This window comes from Sphaerodactylus townsendi, linkage group LG02 (genome assembly GCF_021028975.2).
Source record: "Sphaerodactylus townsendi isolate TG3544 linkage group LG02, MPM_Stown_v2.3, whole genome shotgun sequence".
Taxonomy (NCBI): Eukaryota; Metazoa; Chordata; class Lepidosauria; order Squamata; family Sphaerodactylidae; genus Sphaerodactylus; species Sphaerodactylus townsendi.
Genome location: NC_059426.1, coordinates 77,170,437 through 77,196,416, shown reverse-complemented (window position 1 = coordinate 77,196,416; position 25,980 = coordinate 77,170,437). Strand labels below are relative to the sequence as shown.

General features: G+C 55.7%; 1 long non-coding RNA gene across 1 annotated transcript; it reads left to right on the top strand.

Moving 5' to 3' along the window:
• The first annotated feature begins 11,173 nt into the window (after positions 1-11,173).
• Positions 11,174-15,983, top strand: LOC125426983. The gene is made up of 2 exons (XR_007243614.1): positions 11,174-13,828; positions 14,223-15,983. It is a non-coding gene; the product is annotated as an uncharacterized LOC125426983 (long non-coding RNA).
• The last annotated feature ends 9,997 nt before the right edge of the window (positions 15,984-25,980 follow it).

The following is a 25,980-nucleotide window of genomic DNA, read 5'->3' as shown; positions in this document are numbered from 1 at the left end:
ATTATAAGAAAAGGTAAAATTATTCTCTGGATATCAAGTAAACTATTACATGAGATTTTTACATTTTCCCCTGCAGAATTAAATAGTATTAAGGTTACAATTTTGTGTTAGAATTAGAGCTGCACTTGAAGTGGAACAGTCTCTATAAAATCAACCAGACCACACAAGAAAAAAAATGGTCTTCCATTCAGAGTAGGAATTTAAACTCCCAATGTAAGATTTACACATAACTTCTTTTAAATCCAGTTTATTTACTGCTGGAAAACTGAGAAGTATTTCCAAATGTTCCATGGACAATGCAGATGTAAGGTGCATGATTCTAGGATTCAGCTTGCAAACCCAAGAACATTCCTAAAAATAAGCCCCAATGAATAAAATGAGGGTTACTTCCAATTAGCCAATTTAAGATTGTTCTTTTGGTGTAACTGACTGGGAGTGCGACTCTAAAAATAATTATTCCAGTTTAAGTCCATTCATTTCAATGGGCTTAGACGGGAATAATTTTGTTTAGGATTGCACTGCTGGTGTTTCGTAAGGTTGCCAGGCAATATTTTTTCTGGCAGGGTTCCTGTTAACCAACAGCTGAGTGACAAGCTGAAATCCAGCAGTTGAAGTTTTCCCCAATATGCAGTGTTAGATTTATCTGCTTGATTTCTGCATGTCATGTAGCTGTAAAGAAAAACCACTGGCAGCTCTAGCCTCTTAGTTTCCATCCCATGTAGCTGTTAAAGTACTCTTACCTGAGAATCTGGGTCCAGCCAGCACTGAGCAAGCCGATGAGAATGGAAGTCAGACCTATGTCTCTTCTGTTGCCTAACATTTGTCCAGTACTGTGAAAATGCTTCTACTCCCAGGCACCTTAATCCAGCTGCCTCTTCTTCATTCCTGGCCTTCAGTACTATCTGACTTCCCTAAACCCATTTTCTTTAGATGTAGATATGAGAATTTAATAGGGATGGATGGCATGTAACTTTCGACTTATAGAGCAATCACAGACCTTTCTAAGCCCATTGACTTCAGTGGATATGGGAAGATGTACCTGTGCTTAGGAAGGCATGCTATCAAGGGCAGAATAGTCCCTGTTGTCCCAGTCACACTGCAATCCTATGCATAACAGAAAAGTCCCTTGAACTCAGTGGGACAAGAAATTTGGAAAATACACAGAATGGCCTGTCTCCTCCATGAACATGCACACACATAAATTGCATATGTTTCTTGCCAGCCTCAAGATGGAAAAGAGAGTGTACTTCCCTGATGATATCAAATATAGCTAAGTATGAACCATGCTGCCATCAGCTGTCTCTCTGAAGCAGCTCTGAGAGTGAAATGAAGCAAAAGGAAGTGAGAGGAAACTGCCTTGCAAGCTATAATTCATGAACCTCTGATGCTTAAGAGCAAGCTATGAACAACAGGCCACTGAAATGCACTGCTGAACACTCCATTTTGAAAGAAAACATTTGTTACTTTTGAGCGTTCATTGGGGAGCTGTAGGAAGAGAGCCCGGTGATTGGGAAAAATAATCTAAAGCTAAAAAGACCTGGCAATTCTGCATTTCCAATACATTTTAGACCAATTTTGAGCCAGCCTAGTAAGAACTACACGGTAGAAAAGGGGAATAAGGGGAACATTTTATTATTCAAGGCCAGATTTTAACAACTCTTGGGGCTGACACAATTTGGCCACAGCACATCAGGGCTTGGGAGCTAAGCAGAATTTGGTTGGGAGACCACCAAAGACGACTGGGGTTGTATCGTCTGGAATTACTGGGGTGTTGTGTATTTTCCAGGCTGTATGGCCGTGTTCCAGTAGAATTTTCTCCTGACATTTCACCTGCATCTGCGGCTGGGATTTTCAGAGGATCCTCTAGCCTCTGAAGATCCTCTGAAGATGCCAGCCACAGATGCAGGCGAAATGTCAGGAGGAAATTCTACTGGAACACAGCCATACAGCCTGAAAACTGCACAACACCCCTAGACTGGGGTTGTTACAAGGAGGAAGACAAACCACCTCTGCTCATCTCATGTCTGGAATGCCCTGTACAAGGGATTTTGTGAGTTGATTGCACCTCAAGAACATGTTCTTCTCCTTGTGAAATGTCACACACACACATAAATCTGTGTTTGTGTTGGCAGGTGTGGGTGTTTCACAGTACGAAGAAGAAGAAGAAGAAGAAGAAGAAGAAGAAGAAGAAGAAGAAGAAGAAGAAGAAGAAGAAGAAGAAGAAGAAGAGGAGGAGGAGGAGGAGGAGGAGGAGGAGGAGGAGGAGGAGGAGGAGGAGGAGGAGGAGGAGGAGGAGGAGGAGTTCGGATTTATATCCCCCCTTTCTCTCCTGCAGGAGACTCAAAGGGGCTTACAATTTCCTTGCCCTTCCCCCCTCACAACAAACACCTTGTGAGGTAGGTGGGGCTGAGAGAGCTCTGAGAAGCTGTGACTAGCCCAAGGTCACCCAGCTGGCGTGTGTGGGAGTGTACAGGCTAATCTGAGTTCCCCAGATAAGCCTCCACAGCTCAGGCGGCAGAGCTGGGAATCAAACCCGGTTCCTCCAGATTAGATACACGAACTCTTAACCTCCTACGCCACTGCTGCTTCTAAGAGCCAAGACACACATTCACATGGGGTCGAATGTTTCTTTTCAATAGATTTTGCTCCCTCCTCCCACTTTTGCATATTGAGTAAATTTCACACTTGTTTTGTTCCATTATAAAGCTATTTTTAATTTTAACCTTATTTTATTCTTATTTTGAACCCAAAATGTTCAAAAATCAACATAACAGGTGAATGAAAACATGTATCATTATCAATCACGATAAGTGATTTGCAGCATGATATAGTCCGATCTCATCAGATCTCAGAAACGAAGCATTGTCACACACACACACACACACACACATAGTAGTCTGTTGGGTGTTTGCAGTATTATTATTGTATTCTTAAAAGATATCTGTGGTGAGGTAAATGTTCTGAAGTAAAACCCATTGTTTGTTCCAACACACAGGTCTCCATAACATTTCAGTCCCTGGATCAGTTTTCCTTTGCAATACTGAATGAAATATGTTTTATTTCAGTATGTTACGCTGACTAGGGAAAAAACCCCAACCCAATGTCCAAATCAGTAGATTTTGGAGGCATTGTTTAAGGGTGCAGGTGGTTTTCACATTATAGAAACAAAATTTGTGGCTGTATTGACAGGAGATGGATTACTAACTGAACTCCAGGTGACAATGCTCTAAAGAAATGTTAGGAGCTGTATACATTCTGCCATGAAAAGCACAACTGGGGTAAATTATTATCCCAGATTTTCTTTTGTAAGTTAGACTAAATAAGTAGAAAATAAGCAGTCTATATCAGTGTACTATATGAAAGTAGAGAAATCAAGAACTAGGCTGTTGTCCTTCACTCCTTGATTCTTTTCCATGCGTAACCTAAAAATTAAAATAGAAAAATAATTGTCATGGTAATGGTGGTAATATACTGAACAGTTACTGAGACTAAATATAGGAATGGTGCAGTATTACTGCTCTTTCCCTAGAAAAATACAGTAAGAATCTGGAAAGTATACATTTGAGTAATATACTATTTCCCTACCTTAAGACATATCAACTATCGGTAGCAATGATCAGATTGCCTCCCTGTGGTAAGAATTGTGAAAATTCAAGAACTGGATATTGTAGTATCTAAGGTTGCTACTCTCTGACAGAAAGATATATTTTGGGTTCTGACTAAAAATCACTTTACTGTCTTCTCACAGTGGATTTGAATTTTCCAAACTCTGCCGTGCTTATCACTGGATGTCAGGTGCCGCTAAAAACTGGAAGAATTAAAACAGCAAACATATTTCCCACATAAACGTGATGGTGGAATGTTCAATTTATTGTTGGGCTATAACAGTTTTTGTAAGTCATACAAAAGCTCAGCCAGATGAGACTGTACCATAAAAGCTCAGTCAGATGGAACTTTACCGCTACTATATAATGGGGGTACACTTTGTGTACATTATAAACTTTGTAATCACATGCAAAGATATCCCAGGATTTGGTACTTTTCTACTGTAAAATCCCTGCAAAAGACAGCGAGCCTGCATCTAATCTCCTAATCTCAATAGGTTTAAACCACTGTAATTCCATGCCTGCAGTGGTATTACTACATGAATGCCAGTAGCACTGGATTAACCAGTAAGCTTTATATGCTCGTGCAAACAGGTTAGTGCCCTAAGAAGCCCCACGGAGCCTGTAAAATCTATGCTGTTTTGTACTAGACCTGACCATGTGCTTACATCCAAATAAATGCTACTTCAAAGAAAAATAGGCAAAAAATATGACTGTCTTAAACAGTGGTCTTTCTGTTGACTTCTACTGGTTTGCACAAACAAATTTACCTGGTGGAGTTGCGGTGACCAGAAAATGCCCACAGAAAAAAGCCCACAGTCACGAACACCCACACGAAAAATTGCCCACATGGGAAAATTCCCACAGGATTTTGAGAAGACTTATATGATTGCAGTGAGCATTGCCTTTCCACACACTGAGGTCAAAAGGTGTTATTTTCATCTGTGTCAGAGTCTCATCAAGAAAATCAAAACTGTTGGCTTGAAGACTGAATATGAACATATTAGCATGTACAGATGAGGAGGTAGTCATAATAGTATGGGGGCAGCAACAGCCTGCAGATGCTATTATGAGACAACAAGAAGTAGTGGGTTAATATTTATGCAGCAACTATAGATGGGCTGTTGGGCAACACTTGCTAAACGAACAAATAGTTGGGCCGATAGAAGAAGGGACCCAGGGCAATCAGACTCCTTCCCTGAAGGCTTTACAGTGGAAACTGGGTGATCTGATTTGCCAACTTTTCCCTAGCAAAGTTTTTTTAAAATGAGATTTTTTATTTATTTTACACATCCAAATAACACCTACATAGAAAAAGAAAAGATCCCAATCTAATCCCCCTCCTGCCCTATAATACTACTAAATGAAAAGAAAAAAAAACAGATACACAAACACCTACACATATACATGGTGACATCCAGCTACCTCACTAAGGATCCAAGCATAAATCTAACTCCATGCTTATAATTAATATCTACATTTTTTTCACTTTTAGTCCTTCTTATAAAGTTGTCTTAATCCAATAGCTGTTTTAATTTAAGTCTCGAATCCTGCTGTTGTTTCTGTTTGTATGTTTTCAAAAAGTAGTCCGCAAAGGATTTCCAGTCATTCAGAAAATTGTCTGTATTCTTGTCTCTTATGACCGCTTTTGTGCCTTTAACAGCTACATGAGAAACATGGATCAGTTGATTTTTGTTGCCATGCCATTGTTAAAGGAACAGGAATTAGGCCAGTAAAAAAATTACCTGAACACATCACTATTTCTTGCTGTAGGTTTTCTCCCTCCAATTGTTTTATCTGTCCACCATTCCTTTTCACAGGAGGGTTTTAACATCTATCCAGTTTCATCAACTATGCCGTCTGCTATTTTAGCTGGATGTTACATTAAACTACCAATTGCCTTGGTTCTGGAAGATCTCCCACATTATAGTTTGCTCTTCTTTATACACAGCCTAGAAATAAGTTTCTCACTGATATTTTGAAGGGGTTAGAATGATCCTTCACAGTGGAGCAGAAAGTCATTTTTCTTTTCTCACAATCTGATTAGTTTGTCTTCTACACAGTGGTGAAGTTTGCTTTTTTCCAGATAAGAAAACAGACTGTACTTGTTTTTAATCTGTTTTAACCTTGTTGGGACTGATTGTTCATCATTACTTTTTTTTCCCTGTGTGTTTTAATTGTCATGGCCCTTGGCATCATAATATAAATGCTTGGCTCTGATTCTGAAAATTGTCAATCCTACAAGCATCAGGAGGAGTTGCAGTCTAAGAAAACTCATAACCCCATATTATGGACAGGACAGTCTTCAGGTATTATCTGACATTATGATTTGGAGCGGCTGAGCTCTTAATTTAACAATGTAATTACAACAACAAAGTTATGATTAGGCCTTTGTGTATTAAATGCCGCTGCAAGTTAACTGAACATGGTATCCTGGCATTTCAAGGGTATGATCCTAAGCACTTGCTTGGAGCATGACTACCTTGGAGCAAGCCTATCATAATTTGGTGAGACACATTTCTAGAAAACTAATGCATCAATTTTGGTTGAAATTCTAAGCACAAACCCCAAGGAATTCATTTACTTCTGAGAATACATGCTTAGAATGAAGGGATGCACTGTGGTTCAGGACTGCATATATATACTGGTACTGATGGCTTAGTTCCCTTCTGCATCCTCTGAAACCTCTCCAGCTGGGTGTACACAAGGCTTCTTCTGCAGCAGTGATCCCTAAGATACCCTCACTATTGTTTACAGTGAAGGGTAATACAAGGCTAGTTTACTCATACAAATGATCCAGCTGGGTGTCAGTGGGCTTTAATGTGGATTCTGTATCCAAGCAGAGATCTCCAATACAGAGATGCAGCTTTTGCAAGCCTTGGCTCAAATCACGCTCAGCATAAGGAAGTGTGCGCATGTTTGTATTGGGGACGGGTGGATGCATGAACAAGGACTGAATGGGAAGGGAAGAAGTACAGTAAAGAGGTGATAGAGATGTGGCACAGTTGTAGACAGAAGGAAAGCTGTGAGGATTTCAATGAAAGGCAGAAAAAAGACGGAGGAGTGAAATTGGGGCATTTTCCACATGAAGTCAGGCCTGTGTAGCTTTCCATGGCTGTTGCATAGTGCACAGCAGTAACATGGCTTCCAAACAGAACATTTCCCTAGTCTCCCTGCCCCAGTCTCCTCATAGCAGCCAGGCCACGTCACTGGGGCGTTTCAGGTTTCTTTTAAAATCAGCAACTGAAGATTGATATAATTTAAATGGAATTTCAAGAGTTTTTAAAGCAAGGCTGTAGCCCATTTTGTTATGGAAATACAAGGAGAAAGACTTATCTCTGCAACAAAAGGGGATAGAGCTTTATGTTAAAAATGAAAACTGAAATTTAAAGAACCAAATACTCAGATGGTTTAATGATAGACAACTAGTGATTATAAAAACAATGTACACTCCACAGCAAGAGGGAAAATGGCCACAGCAAAGACAGGGGAAATGGCTCTTCTTAAGACTTGGAAAACACAAACTTTCCCATCCACAGGACAGCCATTGAGTCTTTGCTGTAATCTTTCCCATAGGTTTGGAGCAAAGCAGGCTTGGGAAAGGCCAGAGGAAATGCAGGAGGTGCATAAATGCTGGAAGGAAGTTGGAAGAAAAACCTGCTTCCCAACTGCATTGAGCCCTGTACAAACATCTAGTGCACAAAAGACCCAAGAGAGGAGGGTAAGGAAGCTATGAAGGGAAGAGGAGGCAAAGATCTGTAGGAAATGACAGGAAAGCAGCCACAGCTGGTACTGAAGGTGCTTCAGGGTTCTTTAAATGGGCACTCTGCCAGCAGCTTGCTCAGTGTTGTCACTGCATTCCTATGAAGTCATATCAACACTTTCGACTGCCAACTCCAGATTAAGAAGCTACTGGAGATTTGGGGATGGAGTCTGGGGAGGGATCTCAGTGGTATAAAGCCACAGAATCCACCCTCCAAAAGCAGCCATTGTCTATGTAGTCCGGAGATTAGTTATAATTCTGGGAGTTCTCTGGAGGTTGGCAACCCTACTGACTGCAGTGCCTGCATGTGTTCTACACAATTTCTTTGTGTATAGTTGGTCTTTTGATTGAAGAGCCTTCTGCCATGCTCCCTTTCCTCTGGGACACAGCATCCTCCACTGTATACCAAGATCCTCTTCTTACATAACACATTAGCTACACTGCTGTGTGCAGTTAGAGGAAGTGCTATAGGCATTCAGTACGCTCCTCTCCTACCGAGGAATCGAGGTGCCTGCAGAGGCAGTAAATTCATTCAACTGATGAAAATCTCATCATAAAAACTGTGGAGAGGATAAGGGATTTTACATATTGCATGGAAGGATTACTGAAGCAGTTGTGTACTGTTCTATGCCATTAATCCAGCCACGTTCCTAGATGCTGAGGTCATGATAATGCAGAATGGGTGGTGAATTCCACATTACTAACCATATGGAAGTAACATAGCTAATCTGCATAAAATTATGCACCTAAAATAGAAATCTGTTTAATGCAACACATGTTGGATACCAGGTCACTGCTACTAAATGTTTTACATTTTCACATGTCACCAGAGGTCATACAAGAAGGAAACATTAATTTATAGGCTGTTTTTGGATAAAACAAACTAAAGTCTCCATTACAATCCACATTTTTACCCTGGATCATGCACTGGCATGCAGCACTCCCATTCCTGTTCTCTGCAGCTTTAAGTATAAACACTTCAGCCTAATGAATTAGCCTGGAATGCATCTGATGAAGTGAGCACTGAAAACTTATGCTGGAACAATGGTTTTGACTTTGAGCTGCCCCCTGGATTCCTGTTTCGTTAGCCCTTAAAACTCCTGCTGGGCCAAATGTCCATAATTCTAGAACCTGAAAATTCCAGCAGAGATTCAAGCTGAAATTCCTGCACTGTGTTCCTTTGTCACTTCTCATGTGACAGCATCTCAAAACTGCATTTTGTTAACAGTGGATGAAATTTGAAAGCATTTAGATGTTTGTTTCCATTGAGAACATTCCTACGAACTTTTTCAAGTGCACCTCTGTTGTGATGGAGAAAACTACATTAACAACTCTTTTGAAACAAAAGCTAAAAATCCCTTAAAAAATCTGGAAGGCCCCAAGGATAGGTCGACCGATACTCGAAGTTCGCTAAGCTCAGGTGCACAAGTGTCTTTTGATTTGCGCTGTCCCAGACTGCGTGCAAGATCTCGGAGCGTTTCCCACATAGTCTTGAATGTACTGTTCCAGTGCTAAAGATATCCAGATCCTCCGGGCTTTTTTGCACGCGCGCGCACACACACTCACATAACCCCCACGAGCATCCTTAGCACTGAGGTAAAAGAGCAGGGCGGGATTTCTCTTGCTCCTACCTTGCGAGGGAGGAGGAGGAGACGAGGGTTAGGCAGGACTTCTCAGCGCCGGGGCTCAAAGAGCCTTTGAGGACAGCGCGAGCCAGCTGCAAACAGCAGCTGCAACGGCGCCCGGGCGAGGGACATCTAGCGGCGCACGCCCGCCCTGCCAGCACCGCGCGCCACTTGGGGCCCGTCCTGCTGTTGCTTCTGCGCTTGCTACGTGCACATTGACACTGTCCTCATGGCAAAGCCCAAGCTGGGCTGTACCACTGAGCACCCCTCAAAACGGGGAGGGGAGGAGGAGGGCCGAACCTTGCAATTCAAAGGCTCGCCCTGGAGTGAATCCTTTTCCTCAATAGCCACGTTCCTGGAAGTGAGCCGAGCTGGCGGCATCCATCGCGGGGAGGGGCGGGGGGAAGAAGCCGGGACGCTCGGGCAAGTACAGTTGGTTCCTCCCTAAAGTAAGGACGTGCAGAACCGAACGCGCCGCACCCCACACTGTAACTCACGGGTAAGGGAAGGCGGGAATTACCAGGCCCGCTGTTAGGAGGGACGGCTCTTGATTGGCCAGCGCCGCCTGGGGCGCGGCTGTCCGGCAGCCGGGCCCAGCCCCTATTGGAGGATCCGCCACGACGCGTCACAATCCTTGATTTGCATGAAGTCAGGGCGGGGTAGGGAAGCTGGAGAGAGGGCAGGTTGCGCGGCGGCATGGGTAGAGCTAGGAGAGAACTTGCCGCGCTTTCTTCCTGTGCGCGATGGCTCCGTTGTCCTCTCGCGGAAAGCGGCCCGCGCAGATTGTAGCCCGCGAAGCTCGCGTTGTTTTGACCAAGGTTGCGGGAAGACGCCCAATCTGCAGGCAGCGCCCAAAGCCGGCGAAGTTCAGGTAAGTCGGGTCGCAGGCTTGGAGTCAGCTCTGGGTGTGCAGGCGGCCGTGGCATGGGAATATGAGTGGATGTGATGCTGCCTGGCTGTAACGAGGGGGAAATATTGGGGGGGAGGGGGGCAGAGAGCGTCGCTGTTATTCTCAAGTATATTAAACTGCATGTCAGAGTCTTGCGCTTAGGGCGGAAAAAGAGCGGTCTTGGCAGATCCGCTGTCAAAAGTACGGGAGGGTTCTCCGAAGAGCCGGACCAAGTTCGTGCTTATGTCAACGACGCTCTTCGTTCCTCAGGAAAAAGGGCGCTGAACTTTTCCTGTGGCACTTTTAAAAAGATGTTTCTCCGTTGCATAATGAAAGTGCTGCCGACCCATCGCGGAGACCAGAGAAGTGGTTTCACTTTTGCTCCCGTGGAAAATCATCCGGTTGGATTTGGCTTTTTTTTTTTTTTTTTGCATCTCGTATATTTTCGGATGTGAAAGGAGGAGGTCAAGTTTGCATTTATTCCGTAGTTCTAAAAGGTAAATGACAACTGGATCGGGAACTTTTAAGTAAGTGATAGAGAAGCCTGGGGAAAAGTTTAAGAGATTCTGGGGGCCCTGGATTCACTCCATCTCCCTGAAAGTGAATGGAGGCTCTGTTGTTTTAGTCTGCAGGAGCGAGAGTGTTTTCCAAATGGGGTTAGCTTGGAGAAGAGCTTCCTAATGAACAGGAGCATCTCTGCCATCGTTCCGAATGTAGCATCGTTCTCGATGAGATATTCCTGACTAACTTTCCAAAATTAACTTGCTCTTCTATATTTGGGGTGATGGGATAGCAAGCAGTTGATTGTAAGCAACAGAAAAATCTAAGTGTGGTTCTTAATGGAATTATGGTACTAGGTGGGAATACTTTGAATTAAAAACAGCTAGCGCTAATGCCTGGCTACGATGATAAACTATTTCTGTGACACTCTTCTTCAGCCTTGTGTGGATTTTAATGGGCCTGAGTGCTGTAATAAGAAGCTTTCTGTATTTATCTAGAGGTACATGTCACATTTGGGAAATCTTTGCATAAGGCAAATGCAAAGAGATCTTAGTGAGCCAAGCATGGTAACAATTCTGCAGTTGGATTCAGTTCTCTGGTGTGTTCTAGGTAGCTGGGGTGGTAGGGGCAGGGGGGGATGGGGAGGCTGTTGCTGGCATCCTAGAAGCACAAGCAGAGTCTGCCTATGATGGATTAACCCTCCAGAAGCAGGTGAGCCACTGACTAACGCACATTGTGCTACTAGTGACCCCACTGTGCGTGTGACAGCGGCTAACCTGCTTTTCGGATATCACTGTATCCCCTTCCGTAACTCCCTGCCCTCAAGAAGAAGCAATGCATTGGAGCCTGCTGATCATTCTTCCAACTTCCCTGGGTGCACAGGAAGAAAGGAGTCGTTCACATCTGCAGCATAAACCACCACCAAGCTTGAGCATTCTGCATTAACAATGACAAGCTGACTTGTACATCCCTCCTCCCCCTCCCATCCCCAAAAGAGCATAAACATGCAATGTGAAATGGAAATGCTTTGACTTCAGTTTTTGCTGGGATCTCTAGATTGGGCAGGAGGAATAATAATAACAACAACAACAATAATTTTTAATTAGATTTGTTATACTGCCCACCCCCGAAGGTACAAAGACATGCTGATTTACCAGGGCAGTCCTAACTGGAGTCACACCCTCCTAAGCATTTTGAGGTTAGCAGGCTGGGAAGGGTGTAAATTCTGCTCAGGAGTACACTGTAGGTCTGGGTTCTTCCTCAAGTCCAACCCGGCAGACTGCCTGTGCCCTGATGAAAATCTGTTTTTTAAAAAAATAAGTGAGCAGTGGACCAAAATAATTGAGAACCCTGAACAAGGCACTTCTTGGATCTTAGTGGAAATTGTATGGAATCCTAAGTATGGATGAGTCTGAGTATGGGGCATGGTTGTCTGTTTTCCTCTTACAATAAGGATGTTAATGGGTGAAACTCAGCTTGCTTTTGCTGTGAGCCACTTGCCAGTGCAGAGGTCTTTTATAATCTTTTGGACATTTTTTTTCCTTTTTCAAGATGATCGGTTTGCTGAATGTGGCCTCTGCTTCTATCTCAGCACACCTTCCATGTAAGAGCAAATGGGGACAGGCGGGCTGTTCTCCTTAACAGCAAGGAGGAAAGCAGTGACCTGTGATCTTGCACAGGTTTCACACGTTACCACTCAAAGCACTTTTGAGCCGTTACCCTGCTGTTCGTAGAAATAAATGGAGGATGGATTTTTAAAATGCGTTTGTGTCAAAGTTTCCATCTATTTGATGGTCATGCAGGACAGTGCATTTACAGTCATGTCTGACTCTTGTTGCATTTTTGTGCCACCTGAGAACAAATGTATTCAGTCTGAGTTGCATTTTTAAAATCCTCCTCTAATCATTTTCCCATTGGGTTATACTCATTTGAGAAGCTTCTGCTGTAATGTTTTACTATCTCTCATGTAAGGGGTGTGGGGATATCTCATTGATTCCAGTGATGCAGGGGCAACCTTACCCCAGCCATCTGTTTTTTAACGCCATTGCTGCTGTTGCTCAAGGGAGAGAGAGGAACTTCTTGGAGGGTTTTCTTCTCTTTCAAAAGAGCATCTATATCCACATAGTAGCCTTTAATTAAAAAATAGCAGTAACAACTGAGAAATTGACAAGGGTTTTGATGAAATTGTCACAGCTTTCTCCTGGCCTTTTTAGTTTCACTGGAGGGCACAGCAGGATACAGTGAAGGGACTGACAGTGAGGCAGGTGAGGAGCATGCCTGTAGAACATCTGACCTGACCAGATAGGCAATATGTGTCTATATCTTTTTTTCTCCTGTATATCAAGCACAAAGTATCAAGTTCCTGTGGGCTTCTGTCAGCTTTATTTATTGCATCTCACACTCATTCATGCGTGATATGTTGCACCATCCCTTATGACCTTTGTCCTTATGAGACTCCTAGTAAATAAGTCAATGTGTTCCTGTCTCACTGATGGGCAACCAAATCCGACTGTGAGATATCCTGAGACGCATAGCAAATTCCAACTAAACTACAACATGAACCCAAGTTTCCAAGGTTGTGATTCCATCTAGTAGATTGATTCATTCAGCTCTTTTTTCTTTCCACCATGATGTTCATCACTCAGGAACACACTATTGAAAGTGTAAATATTGACAAAACAAGGCAGTATCCGTAAATTTTCAGATGTATCATTCCCTTCTTCAGCCACACATGCACGGAACACCAGAAACCACCTTAAATAGGAAAGCAAAATCTATACTTTGTTAAACAACTACATAGTGCTAAAATTCTGACCTCATAATGAATATATACTGGTCACATGTTATTCTCTTTCATCTTCTTTAGGTCTTTATTTACAGCTTTTCTGGCCTGGCCTGGCCTGGCCTGGCCTGGCTTAGTCGAAAGCATTGCAGTTTTAACCCAGCTGCATGGAGAGAAAGGATGTCTTCATCATATGTATTTTGTATTTCAGCCCCCCCTCCCCAGTGTTCCAGTATACATCAAGATACCTGCAAGCATCTCTGCAGTCCCTCTGTGTGGTTTTCTCATGAGAGAAGCCAAGCACTTCGTAAGCTATGGAGAGTTTCTTAGGCAGATTCTGCATGAGCCAAAAACAGCGGTGTGAAAATGGTGTAAAATGGTTTAAAACAGTATAAAAGGGTTTATACCTTTTTCACACTGTTTTCACACCACTGTTTTTGGCCCATGTGGAATCTGCCTTAGAGAGGGCTGCATCTTGTGCTGTTCTGTCTGCCCAGGTGAAATCTGTTAAGGCTGATGCTTTCCATCTGTTTTTTAGCAATGGCTTGTTTAATTGATTATATGTATGACAGCTGATGTTGCATCATGGATAGAGAGTTATAGGACCTGGGGCAACTGGAATTGAACCCTGCTTTGCAATGGGAGCTCACTGGGTGCCCCTAGGTCAGTGGTGGCGAACCTATAGCACGGGTGCCAGAGGTGGCACTCAGAGGTCTTCCTCTGTGGGCAACAGCCGCACAGAGTTCCGGCCATGTGGGAGGGGAAATCGCGCTCTCATCTAGGGATGACCTGGGTCGCTGGACTTGATGTGCGTGCACCTCAGCGAGCAGGGAGGACTCGGCTGGCGGGCCTGGTGCCTGTGCTCCATAGGGTGGCTGCCTGTCTCGGGGGCAGAGGCGCAGAGTGGCCAGGTGGGACTTCCTGGAGGCTACGGCAGGCTGGCCCCTGCTGGAGGGGGTTATTCAGGTTAAATTCTTGCTTTGGCACTTTGCAATAGTAGGTTTTGGGTTGCTATTTGGGCACTCAGTCTCAAAAAGGCTCACCATCAGTGCCCTAGGTCTACCACAGTCTTTTTGTATCAACTATCTCAAAAATGAGGATAGGATGGATGAGAAGAAAATGATGTCATAAGCAGCTGGGGTCCTGCTCAGAAAAAAAGTAGTATGTGAATAAAAATAATACTGAAATAATATAAAGATAAGGTTTTAAATGTGCACTTATGTTCTTATGTTCACTTTAGTATTGACAGTGACCCTGTTGTTACAAGAGAGGTGATATGATATTGAACAATTTCTGTATCTTATTGGATTGTACATGGGTTTACATAACACGCCAGTTGCATCTGATCTATAATTTTATTGCCTGTATATAATGTTACTGTTCAATAGGAGGCTTTTGTGCAACATAAACCATAAATTCTGCAGCTTTTTAATATATAGTTATTGGTCTTCCTTTCTAGGGCATTTCCTACCAGTGAACTTTTTATTGCATTGAGCACTGAATTGATAGGCCCTGCAAAATGTGCCCTGCAAAATTGACAGGCCCTGAATTGATAGGCCCACCTGCAAAATGGGAATTGTTTGGATCTAATGCAGGCTTACTGCGAGAAGGTAGTCCAGCATTGCATAAAATGGCAAATGTGACCTAAAGGCTACCAAAAGTCAGCATGAAGTTGGGTGGGTTGATTACTCCTTTACAAAGAGAGTATATAAAATTAAGCCCAAATGTGTAACAACTTGTTGTGTATATAGGAAGTTGTGACAGTGGAACTGCAGAACTCCCGTCCAGATCAGATCTTCCTTGCTCCTACTCTTGCAACCTTTGGGCTCTAAGTTGAAAGCTTTTGAGATGTCTTAACTTCCTTGATTTGAACAACTGCTGCTATCGCCTCTTTGCTGTGCCTTTTATTTGCAGTTTGAAGTGATCTGAGTTCACACTTTGGGACCTCATGCACTTTTTTCTCAGCCCTCTTCAAGATCTTAAACAAAAGATGGGTGATAAATAAAAGCAGGTTATAACAACAGTGTTGTTTTCTTTTTGAATACTAATGTGTAAAGTGTATGATTTGGCACATGTGGGAGAGATCTAGCAATCTGTTACATCAGCTTTGTCCTACTGTGCTGAATCCAATATTCTGCAATCTAATTTTATACATATTTACTTTTGGAGAAATGTTATGACTGTCTAACAAATCCCATTGCTTGTTGAAGTTATTTTGGTCATTATTATGATGTCTGGTCTGTGTACCATGTTTGAGTATCACAACAACTACAGTAGATAAAAATGTAGTTTAATCTTTTCGTGTTATTTCAAGTTGAATGTGCAAATTACTGCATTTATTCTTTTCTTGGATGCCTACTTTTGCTCTGCATAGATAAATAGTTATGAACAATAAATGGTATGTTGGTAGCTTAATGGACAATGTGGAATGGACATCTTAATGAAGTTTTGTAATGCTATTCAGTGTTTTTTGCTTTTCTGAATAAGGTAACTGTGCTGAGTTTCTCTGTTGACTTTTTCATGGCATAAGTCACAAATCTTCAGATATAAGGACTGCTATACTCTTAACTTCTGTTAGCTTTACCTAATACTTGCTGTGTCACCAGCACATAAACACTTGGAATTGAGAGTATTAACAGCTATGTATTATGGAACATTTAATTTCTAGAATCTTGTTCAGTTATAACACTAAATGTTTCAGATCAAAGTGCTAGCTGCTTATGCAAAACATGAATATTCTCTGTGCTGTCCAAGAAGGAGGGATAGTAATGCTTTAAATGTAGGAAGACTGAAATAAAAGTATTTTTCTTATGCCTTTTAATTTTTTTAAAGGTATGTTAATTTTATTCCTCTCATCTTTCTGGTGGTGGTCAGCAGGGACCTGTCCAAGGCCAAGCACAGTGGTCTGTCTTCCTTGTAAATGTCCCCCAAGTTTGTAAGTCTGCCGGTTACATCCTAGAAGAACATTATTGCCACATTGGACTGACAGCAGCATTCTTCTCAAGCACTGGAAAATCACAGTGCTTTTGCATGAATGTAAGCAGAGGTTTATATAATACCTCCTAAAATCAGTTGGCAGGAAATTCCACTGGGAGAGAAAACTTGCTCATCCAGAAACTGCAGAATCTTCTGATCCAGAAGAGCTACTAAAAATAAGGCAAGCTGAAAACTGTGTCATCTACCATTGCTTGGGAAAGAACATCTTTTATCCTGACAAACAAGGCTTTTCAGATTATTTTGTTTAAGTTTCCTTGCAGCATACCACACATCTTCCATGGAATTAGAATATATATAAAGAAATTTCACTTATCTGGATGATCTGGCGGATTGATTTTTTAAAAAGAGCATGTTGATGCAGTGTTGGGGCACAGATGACAAAGATGTAAATTGTGGTAGTACTTGTACTTCCTTGATTGGCGCATGTTTAACGCAAAGAGACTGCTCCAGGATTGGTAATCTTGCGGTTGGTTCCTGTAGCCTTCTCATAAATGTGGAATAGTGTTTGTACATCAGTGGGAAAGGGAAAGGCAACAGAGTCAACAGGCTTTAACACCTTGCATTTCTCTAATGGGCAGTTCTTGAAGAACGACTTTTCCCTAGTTTGTTTCTAGGCCTGGAGAGGAACGAACAATTGCAGAAATATTTTATTTTACCTAAGACAAATATTCTGTTTTAGATGTTTCAGTTGGGTTAATTTCAAATATTATGCTGTTTTTGTGAGGGAAATCAAAACTTTGCTCCTTGCATAAATGAAACACTTGTATTATGAGGAAGGGGGTGTTGTTAAGTGGTCTGGTATGTTGGAAAAGGTATTTTTAAAAACCTATTACAGGAAAACAGGACATACCAACAACACAAAGAGCTGGCACTACATATTCTCATGGTTCCCCTACCCCCCCCCCCCCCAAAAAAAAAAAAAAACTGTGGTAGCATTTTCATTGGCTTTGGGGATGTTTCTCCCCTTTTTCCTTCTAAAATATTTCCCTCTGTTGTGAAGGAAGACTTGTTATTAAGTGCATCTCAATACGTTGCTTAATGCCAATACATATAACAGGCTGCTCCTTTTCTTCCATGCAATGTGCCATTTTCAGCTTGCACTGACTCAGAAAGCACTTCCATAACAGAAGATGACTCAAAGTCAGCTGATATCCAGAATATAAGCTTGCAGCTTTTGCTAGGAGCTGAAAGTAGCACTCTGCATAAAAATAAAAAGAGAATCCATTGGTGGTCTCACATCTTGCAATCCGACTTCATCAATGGAAGGGCCAGAGAATACACCTCTGCATAATCATGAATTGCTGCTATTCATCATTTCTTTGTCTAGATGGCAAAGGTTGGCCGGCTGGTATTGCCTGGCAATGCCTAGAAGATAATGTGACATTCCAGCTTGGGGAGCGAACAGTGTGTTCTCTCTTGCCCAAGGGGTTGTAGAACAAACTGCTTCTCATGAGTTTACTAAGGAATGGCTTTGGGAGAGATGACTTCCACCCCCCCCCCTTCTTTTTTGCAGGGAGAGAGAAGGAGCACCATTATTCTGAATGCCACTGAGCTAAAATGGGCATGTTGTTTTGTAAACACTTCTTCCCCGCTTTGAAAAATGTGCCTATCTATACACCCCAGTATCTTCTGATATGGATTGAAGGATAAAATGTTTGTGCCTCTGCTTGCACTCCATGCTCAACTTGAGTATTCCCCACATCCCTGAATGTATGACCCCATCAATAGATTCTTTCCTATTTTGTAGCCACATTTGGTGGCTATTTTTAGTACCTTTATTTAACTGGTTGCATGATCTGTCTTCTTCTAAGGGGATGATGAAGAAGAGTTTGGATTCATACCCTCCCCTTCTTTCCTATAAGGAGACTCAAAGGGGCTTTTAATCTCCTTTTCCTTCCTCTCACCACAACAGACACCTTGTGAGGTAGGTGGGGATGAGAGTGTTCCAAAGAACTGTGACTAGCCCAAGGTCACCTAGTAGGAATGGGGAAACAAATCCAGCTCACCAGATAAGAGTCCACCATTCATGTGGAGTTTTTTCAATATAGTTAACAAACAAGAAAAGAAATATAAAACAGAAGAAAAAAGAAAAGAACAAAAACAAAGAACAAACAAAGAAAAGTAATACAGCTACTCAAAAATGGTATGAATATTAGCTCTAACACATTGGATCTTGAGATTATAAAACTGATATTATAAGAGAAAACATTGCAGTTTTAAAGTTCACTACCTTCTCTCCAATGGCTCTACAGCATCATTGCTAGACAATCTCTTGTATCTTGATCATCAGCAAATTAATGTTCTTATTATTAGTCTTACAGTCTATTCAGCCTCAAATAAGAAATAAAGTTCCCCTTTCTCATCAAATTCATGTTTTTACCATCAGTTGATGAGGTTTTTTAGTTTAGTCATTATAGCATATTCTCTAATTTTATCTTCCCAAAGTTCTGTGTTAAAATATTTTATCAGTTTTCCAGTGAGATGCAATTATTACTGATGATTGCTGCTGATAAGAAGTACGAAAAAAGTTCATTAAGCTTCTTAGGAAGATTTTCCAACAGGATGCACAGTAACATTTTTTGGCAGTAAAGGGACATTTTTGTTTATATATTTTTTTGCATTTTCATGTGTACTTCTATTCAATACTTCTTTTAAAAAAATTGCAAGTTCACCACATACGGGAAGAAGGATCCAACTTCTTCTTGACATCTCCATCTGAGATCATCGGTTTGTTTAGTCATCTTCTTGATCATTTCCCGGTTCTCCAGATTAGAGTCCACCTGCTCTTAACCACTGCACCACACTGGCTCCCACGCTGGATGAAGGAAAACTTTATACAAATGGCTATGAAGGCAATTGCTGCTGTAAACCTACCTTCTAGACCACAGGTGTCAAATTCACGGCCCTCCAGATGTTATGGACTACAGTTCCCATCATCCCCTGCCAGCATCCCCCCCCCCACCCCCCCCCCCCCCCACCCCCCCCCCCCCCCACCCCCCCCCCCCCCCACCCCCCCCCCCCCCCACCCCCCCCCCCCCCCACCCCCCCCCCCCCCCACCCCCCCCCCCCCCCACCCCCCCCCCCCCCCACCCCCCCCCCCCCCCACCCCCCCCCCCCCCCACCCCCCCCCCCCCCCACCCCCCCCCCCCCCCACCCCCCCCCCCCCCCACCCCCCCCCCCCCCCACCCCCCCCCCCCCCCACCCCCCCCCCCCCCCACCCCCCCCCCCCCCCACCCCCCCCCCCCCCCACCCCCCCCCCCCCCCACCCCCCCCCCCCCCCACCCCCCCCCCCCCCCACCCCCCCCCCCCCCCACCCCCCCCCCCCCCCACCCCCCCCCCCCCCCACCCCCCCCCCCCCCCACCCCCCCCCCCCCCCACCCCCCCCCCCCCCCACCCCCCCCCCCCCCCACCCCCCCCCCCCCCCACCCCCCCCCCCCCCCACCCCCCCCCCCCCCCACCCCCCCCCCCCCCCACCCCCCCCCCCCCCCACCCCCCCCCCCCCCCACCCCCCCCCCCCCCCACCCCCCCCCCCCCCCACCCCCCCCCCCCCCCACCCCCCCCCCCCCCCACCCCCCCCCCCCCCCACCCCCCCCCCCCCCCACCCCCCCCCCCCCCCACCCCCCCCCCCCCCCACCCCCCCCCCCCCCCACCCCCCCCCCCCCCCACCCCCCCCCCCCCCCACCCCCCCCCCCCCCCACCCCCCCCCCCCCCCACCCCCCCCCCCCCCCACCCCCCCCCCCCCCCACCCCCCCCCCCCCCCACCCCCCCCCCCCCCCACCCCCCCCCCCCCCCACCCCCCCCCCCCCCCACCCCCCCCCCCCCCCACCCCCCCCCCCCCCCACCCCCCCCCCCCCCCACCCCCCCCCCCCCCCACCCCCCCCCCCCCCCACCCCCCCCCCCCCCCACCCCCCCCCCCCCCCACCCCCCCCCCCCCCCACCCCCCCCCCCCCCCACCCCCCCCCCCCCCCACCCCCCCCCCCCCCCACCCCCCCCCCCCCCCACCCCCCCCCCCCCCCACCCCCCCCCCCCCCCACCCCCCCCCCCCCCCACCCCCCCCCCCCCCCACCCCCCCCCCCCCCCACCCCCCCCCCCCCCCACCCCCCCCCCCCCCCACCCCCCCCCCCCCCCACCCCCCCCCCCCCCCACCCCCCCCCCCCCCCACCCCCCCCCCCCCCCACCCCCCCCCCCCCCCACCCCCCCCCCCCCCCACCCCCCCCCCCCCCCACCCCCCCCCCCCCCCACCCCCCCCCCCCCCCACCCCCCCCCCCCCCCACCCCCCCCCCCCCCCACCCCCCCCCCCCCCCACCCCCCCCCCCCCCCACCCCCCCCCCCCCCCACCCCCCCCCCCCCCCACCCCCCCCCCCCCCCACCCCCCCCCCCCCCCACCCCCCCCCCCCCCCACCCCCCCCCCCCCCCACCCCCCCCCCCCCCCACCCCCCCCCCCCCCCACCCCCCCCCCCCCCCACCCCCCCCCCCCCCCACCCCCCCCCCCCCCCACCCCCCCCCCCCCCCACCCCCCCCCCCCCCCACCCCCCCCCCCCCCCACCCCCCCCCCCCCCCACCCCCCCCCCCCCCCACCCCCCCCCCCCCCCACCCCCCCCCCCCCCCACCCCCCCCCCCCCCCACCCCCCCCCCCCCCCACCCCCCCCCCCCCCCACCCCCCCCCCCCCCCACCCCCCCCCCCCCCCACCCCCCCCCCCCCCCACCCCCCCCCCCCCCCACCCCCCCCCCCCCCCACCCCCCCCCCCCCCCACCCCCCCCCCCCCCCACCCCCCCCCCCCCCCACCCCCCCCCCCCCCCACCCCCCCCCCCCCCCACCCCCCCCCCCCCCCACCCCCCCCCCCCCCCACCCCCCCCCCCCCCCACCCCCCCCCCCCCCCACCCCCCCCCCCCCCCACCCCCCCCCCCCCCCACCCCCCCCCCCCCCCACCCCCCCCCCCCCCCACCCCCCCCCCCCCCCACCCCCCCCCCCCCCCACCCCCCCCCCCCCCCACCCCCCCCCCCCCCCACCCCCCCCCCCCCCCACCCCCCCCCCCCCCCACCCCCCCCCCCCCCCACCCCCCCCCCCCCCCACCCCCCCCCCCCCCCACCCCCCCCCCCCCCCACCCCCCCCCCCCCCCACCCCCCCCCCCCCCCACCCCCCCCCCCCCCCACCCCCCCCCCCCCCCACCCCCCCCCCCCCCCACCCCCCCCCCCCCCCACCCCCCCCCCCCCCCACCCCCCCCCCCCCCCACCCCCCCCCCCCCCCACCCCCCCCCCCCCCCACCCCCCCCCCCCCCCACCCCCCCCCCCCCCCACCCCCCCCCCCCCCCACCCCCCCCCCCCCCCACCCCCCCCCCCCCCCACCCCCCCCCCCCCCCACCCCCCCCCCCCCCCACCCCCCCCCCCCCCCACCCCCCCCCCCCCCCACCCCCCCCCCCCCCCACCCCCCCCCCCCCCCACCCCCCCCCCCCCCCACCCCCCCCCCCCCCCACCCCCCCCCCCCCCCACCCCCCCCCCCCCCCACCCCCCCCCCCCCCCACCCCCCCCCCCCCCCACCCCCCCCCCCCCCCACCCCCCCCCCCCCCCACCCCCCCCCCCCCCCACCCCCCCCCCCCCCCACCCCCCCCCCCCCCCACCCCCCCCCCCCCCCACCCCCCCCCCCCCCCACCCCCCCCCCCCCCCACCCCCCCCCCCCCCCACCCCCCCCCCCCCCCACCCCCCCCCCCCCCCACCCCCCCCCCCCCCCACCCCCCCCCCCCCCCACCCCCCCCCCCCCCCACCCCCCCCCCCCCCCACCCCCCCCCCCCCCCACCCCCCCCCCCCCCCACCCCCCCCCCCCCCCACCCCCCCCCCCCCCCACCCCCCCCCCCCCCCACCCCCCCCCCCCCCCACCCCCCCCCCCCCCCACCCCCCCCCCCCCCCACCCCCCCCCCCCCCCACCCCCCCCCCCCCCCACCCCCCCCCCCCCCCACCCCCCCCCCCCCCCACCCCCCCCCCCCCCCACCCCCCCCCCCCCCCACCCCCCCCCCCCCCCACCCCCCCCCCCCCCCACCCCCCCCCCCCCCCACCCCCCCCCCCCCCCACCCCCCCCCCCCCCCACCCCCCCCCCCCCCCACCCCCCCCCCCCCCCACCCCCCCCCCCCCCCACCCCCCCCCCCCCCCACCCCCCCCCCCCCCCACCCCCCCCCCCCCCCACCCCCCCCCCCCCCCACCCCCCCCCCCCCCCACCCCCCCCCCCCCCCACCCCCCCCCCCCCCCACCCCCCCCCCCCCCCACCCCCCCCCCCCCCCACCCCCCCCCCCCCCCACCCCCCCCCCCCCCCACCCCCCCCCCCCCCCACCCCCCCCCCCCCCCACCCCCCCCCCCCCCCACCCCCCCCCCCCCCCACCCCCCCCCCCCCCCACCCCCCCCCCCCCCCACCCCCCCCCCCCCCCACCCCCCCCCCCCCCCACCCCCCCCCCCCCCCACCCCCCCCCCCCCCCACCCCCCCCCCCCCCCACCCCCCCCCCCCCCCACCCCCCCCCCCCCCCACCCCCCCCCCCCCCCACCCCCCCCCCCCCCCACCCCCCCCCCCCCCCACCCCCCCCCCCCCCCACCCCCCCCCCCCCCCACCCCCCCCCCCCCCCACCCCCCCCCCCCCCCACCCCCCCCCCCCCCCACCCCCCCCCCCCCCCACCCCCCCCCCCCCCCACCCCCCCCCCCCCCCACCCCCCCCCCCCCCCACCCCCCCCCCCCCCCACCCCCCCCCCCCCCCACCCCCCCCCCCCCCCACCCCCCCCCCCCCCCACCCCCCCCCCCCCCCACCCCCCCCCCCCCCCACCCCCCCCCCCCCCCACCCCCCCCCCCCCCCACCCCCCCCCCCCCCCACCCCCCCCCCCCCCCACCCCCCCCCCCCCCCACCCCCCCCCCCCCCCACCCCCCCCCCCCCCCACCCCCCCCCCCCCCCACCCCCCCCCCCCCCCACCCCCCCCCCCCCCCACCCCCCCCCCCCCCCACCCCCCCCCCCCCCCACCCCCCCCCCCCCCCACCCCCCCCCCCCCCCACCCCCCCCCCCCCCCACCCCCCCCCCCCCCCACCCCCCCCCCCCCCCACCCCCCCCCCCCCCCACCCCCCCCCCCCCCCACCCCCCCCCCCCCCCACCCCCCCCCCCCCCCACCCCCCCCCCCCCCCACCCCCCCCCCCCCCCACCCCCCCCCCCCCCCACCCCCCCCCCCCCCCACCCCCCCCCCCCCCCACCCCCCCCCCCCCCCACCCCCCCCCCCCCCCACCCCCCCCCCCCCCCACCCCCCCCCCCCCCCACCCCCCCCCCCCCCCACCCCCCCCCCCCCCCACCCCCCCCCCCCCCCACCCCCCCCCCCCCCCACCCCCCCCCCCCCCCACCCCCCCCCCCCCCCACCCCCCCCCCCCCCCACCCCCCCCCCCCCCCACCCCCCCCCCCCCCCACCCCCCCCCCCCCCCACCCCCCCCCCCCCCCACCCCCCCCCCCCCCCACCCCCCCCCCCCCCCACCCCCCCCCCCCCCCACCCCCCCCCCCCCCCACCCCCCCCCCCCCCCACCCCCCCCCCCCCCCACCCCCCCCCCCCCCCACCCCCCCCCCCCCCCACCCCCCCCCCCCCCCACCCCCCCCCCCCCCCACCCCCCCCCCCCCCCACCCCCCCCCCCCCCCACCCCCCCCCCCCCCCACCCCCCCCCCCCCCCACCCCCCCCCCCCCCCACCCCCCCCCCCCCCCACCCCCCCCCCCCCCCACCCCCCCCCCCCCCCACCCCCCCCCCCCCCCACCCCCCCCCCCCCCCACCCCCCCCCCCCCCCACCCCCCCCCCCCCCCACCCCCCCCCCCCCCCACCCCCCCCCCCCCCCACCCCCCCCCCCCCCCACCCCCCCCCCCCCCCACCCCCCCCCCCCCCCACCCCCCCCCCCCCCCACCCCCCCCCCCCCCCACCCCCCCCCCCCCCCACCCCCCCCCCCCCCCACCCCCCCCCCCCCCCACCCCCCCCCCCCCCCACCCCCCCCCCCCCCCACCCCCCCCCCCCCCCACCCCCCCCCCCCCCCACCCCCCCCCCCCCCCACCCCCCCCCCCCCCCACCCCCCCCCCCCCCCACCCCCCCCCCCCCCCACCCCCCCCCCCCCCCACCCCCCCCCCCCCCCACCCCCCCCCCCCCCCACCCCCCCCCCCCCCCACCCCCCCCCCCCCCCACCCCCCCCCCCCCCCACCCCCCCCCCCCCCCACCCCCCCCCCCCCCCACCCCCCCCCCCCCCCACCCCCCCCCCCCCCCACCCCCCCCCCCCCCCACCCCCCCCCCCCCCCACCCCCCCCCCCCCCCACCCCCCCCCCCCCCCACCCCCCCCCCCCCCCACCCCCCCCCCCCCCCACCCCCCCCCCCCCCCACCCCCCCCCCCCCCCACCCCCCCCCCCCCCCACCCCCCCCCCCCCCCACCCCCCCCCCCCCCCACCCCCCCCCCCCCCCACCCCCCCCCCCCCCCACCCCCCCCCCCCCCCACCCCCCCCCCCCCCCACCCCCCCCCCCCCCCACCCCCCCCCCCCCCCACCCCCCCCCCCCCCCACCCCCCCCCCCCCCCACCCCCCCCCCCCCCCACCCCCCCCCCCCCCCACCCCCCCCCCCCCCCACCCCCCCCCCCCCCCACCCCCCCCCCCCCCCACCCCCCCCCCCCCCCACCCCCCCCCCCCCCCACCCCCCCCCCCCCCCACCCCCCCCCCCCCCCACCCCCCCCCCCCCCCACCCCCCCCCCCCCCCACCCCCCCCCCCCCCCACCCCCCCCCCCCCCCACCCCCCCCCCCCCCCACCCCCCCCCCCCCCCACCCCCCCCCCCCCCCACCCCCCCCCCCCCCCACCCCCCCCCCCCCCCACCCCCCCCCCCCCCCACCCCCCCCCCCCCCCACCCCCCCCCCCCCCCACCCCCCCCCCCCCCCACCCCCCCCCCCCCCCACCCCCCCCCCCCCCCACCCCCCCCCCCCCCCACCCCCCCCCCCCCCCACCCCCCCCCCCCCCCACCCCCCCCCCCCCCCACCCCCCCCCCCCCCCACCCCCCCCCCCCCCCACCCCCCCCCCCCCCCACCCCCCCCCCCCCCCACCCCCCCCCCCCCCCACCCCCCCCCCCCCCCACCCCCCCCCCCCCCCACCCCCCCCCCCCCCCACCCCCCCCCCCCCCCACCCCCCCCCCCCCCCACCCCCCCCCCCCCCCACCCCCCCCCCCCCCCACCCCCCCCCCCCCCCACCCCCCCCCCCCCCCACCCCCCCCCCCCCCCACCCCCCCCCCCCCCCACCCCCCCCCCCCCCCACCCCCCCCCCCCCCCACCCCCCCCCCCCCCCACCCCCCCCCCCCCCCACCCCCCCCCCCCCCCACCCCCCCCCCCCCCCACCCCCCCCCCCCCCCACCCCCCCCCCCCCCCACCCCCCCCCCCCCCCACCCCCCCCCCCCCCCACCCCCCCCCCCCCCCACCCCCCCCCCCCCCCACCCCCCCCCCCCCCCACCCCCCCCCCCCCCCACCCCCCCCCCCCCCCACCCCCCCCCCCCCCCACCCCCCCCCCCCCCCACCCCCCCCCCCCCCCACCCCCCCCCCCCCCCACCCCCCCCCCCCCCCACCCCCCCCCCCCCCCACCCCCCCCCCCCCCCACCCCCCCCCCCCCCCACCCCCCCCCCCCCCCACCCCCCCCCCCCCCCACCCCCCCCCCCCCCCACCCCCCCCCCCCCCCACCCCCCCCCCCCCCCACCCCCCCCCCCCCCCACCCCCCCCCCCCCCCACCCCCCCCCCCCCCCACCCCCCCCCCCCCCCACCCCCCCCCCCCCCCACCCCCCCCCCCCCCCACCCCCCCCC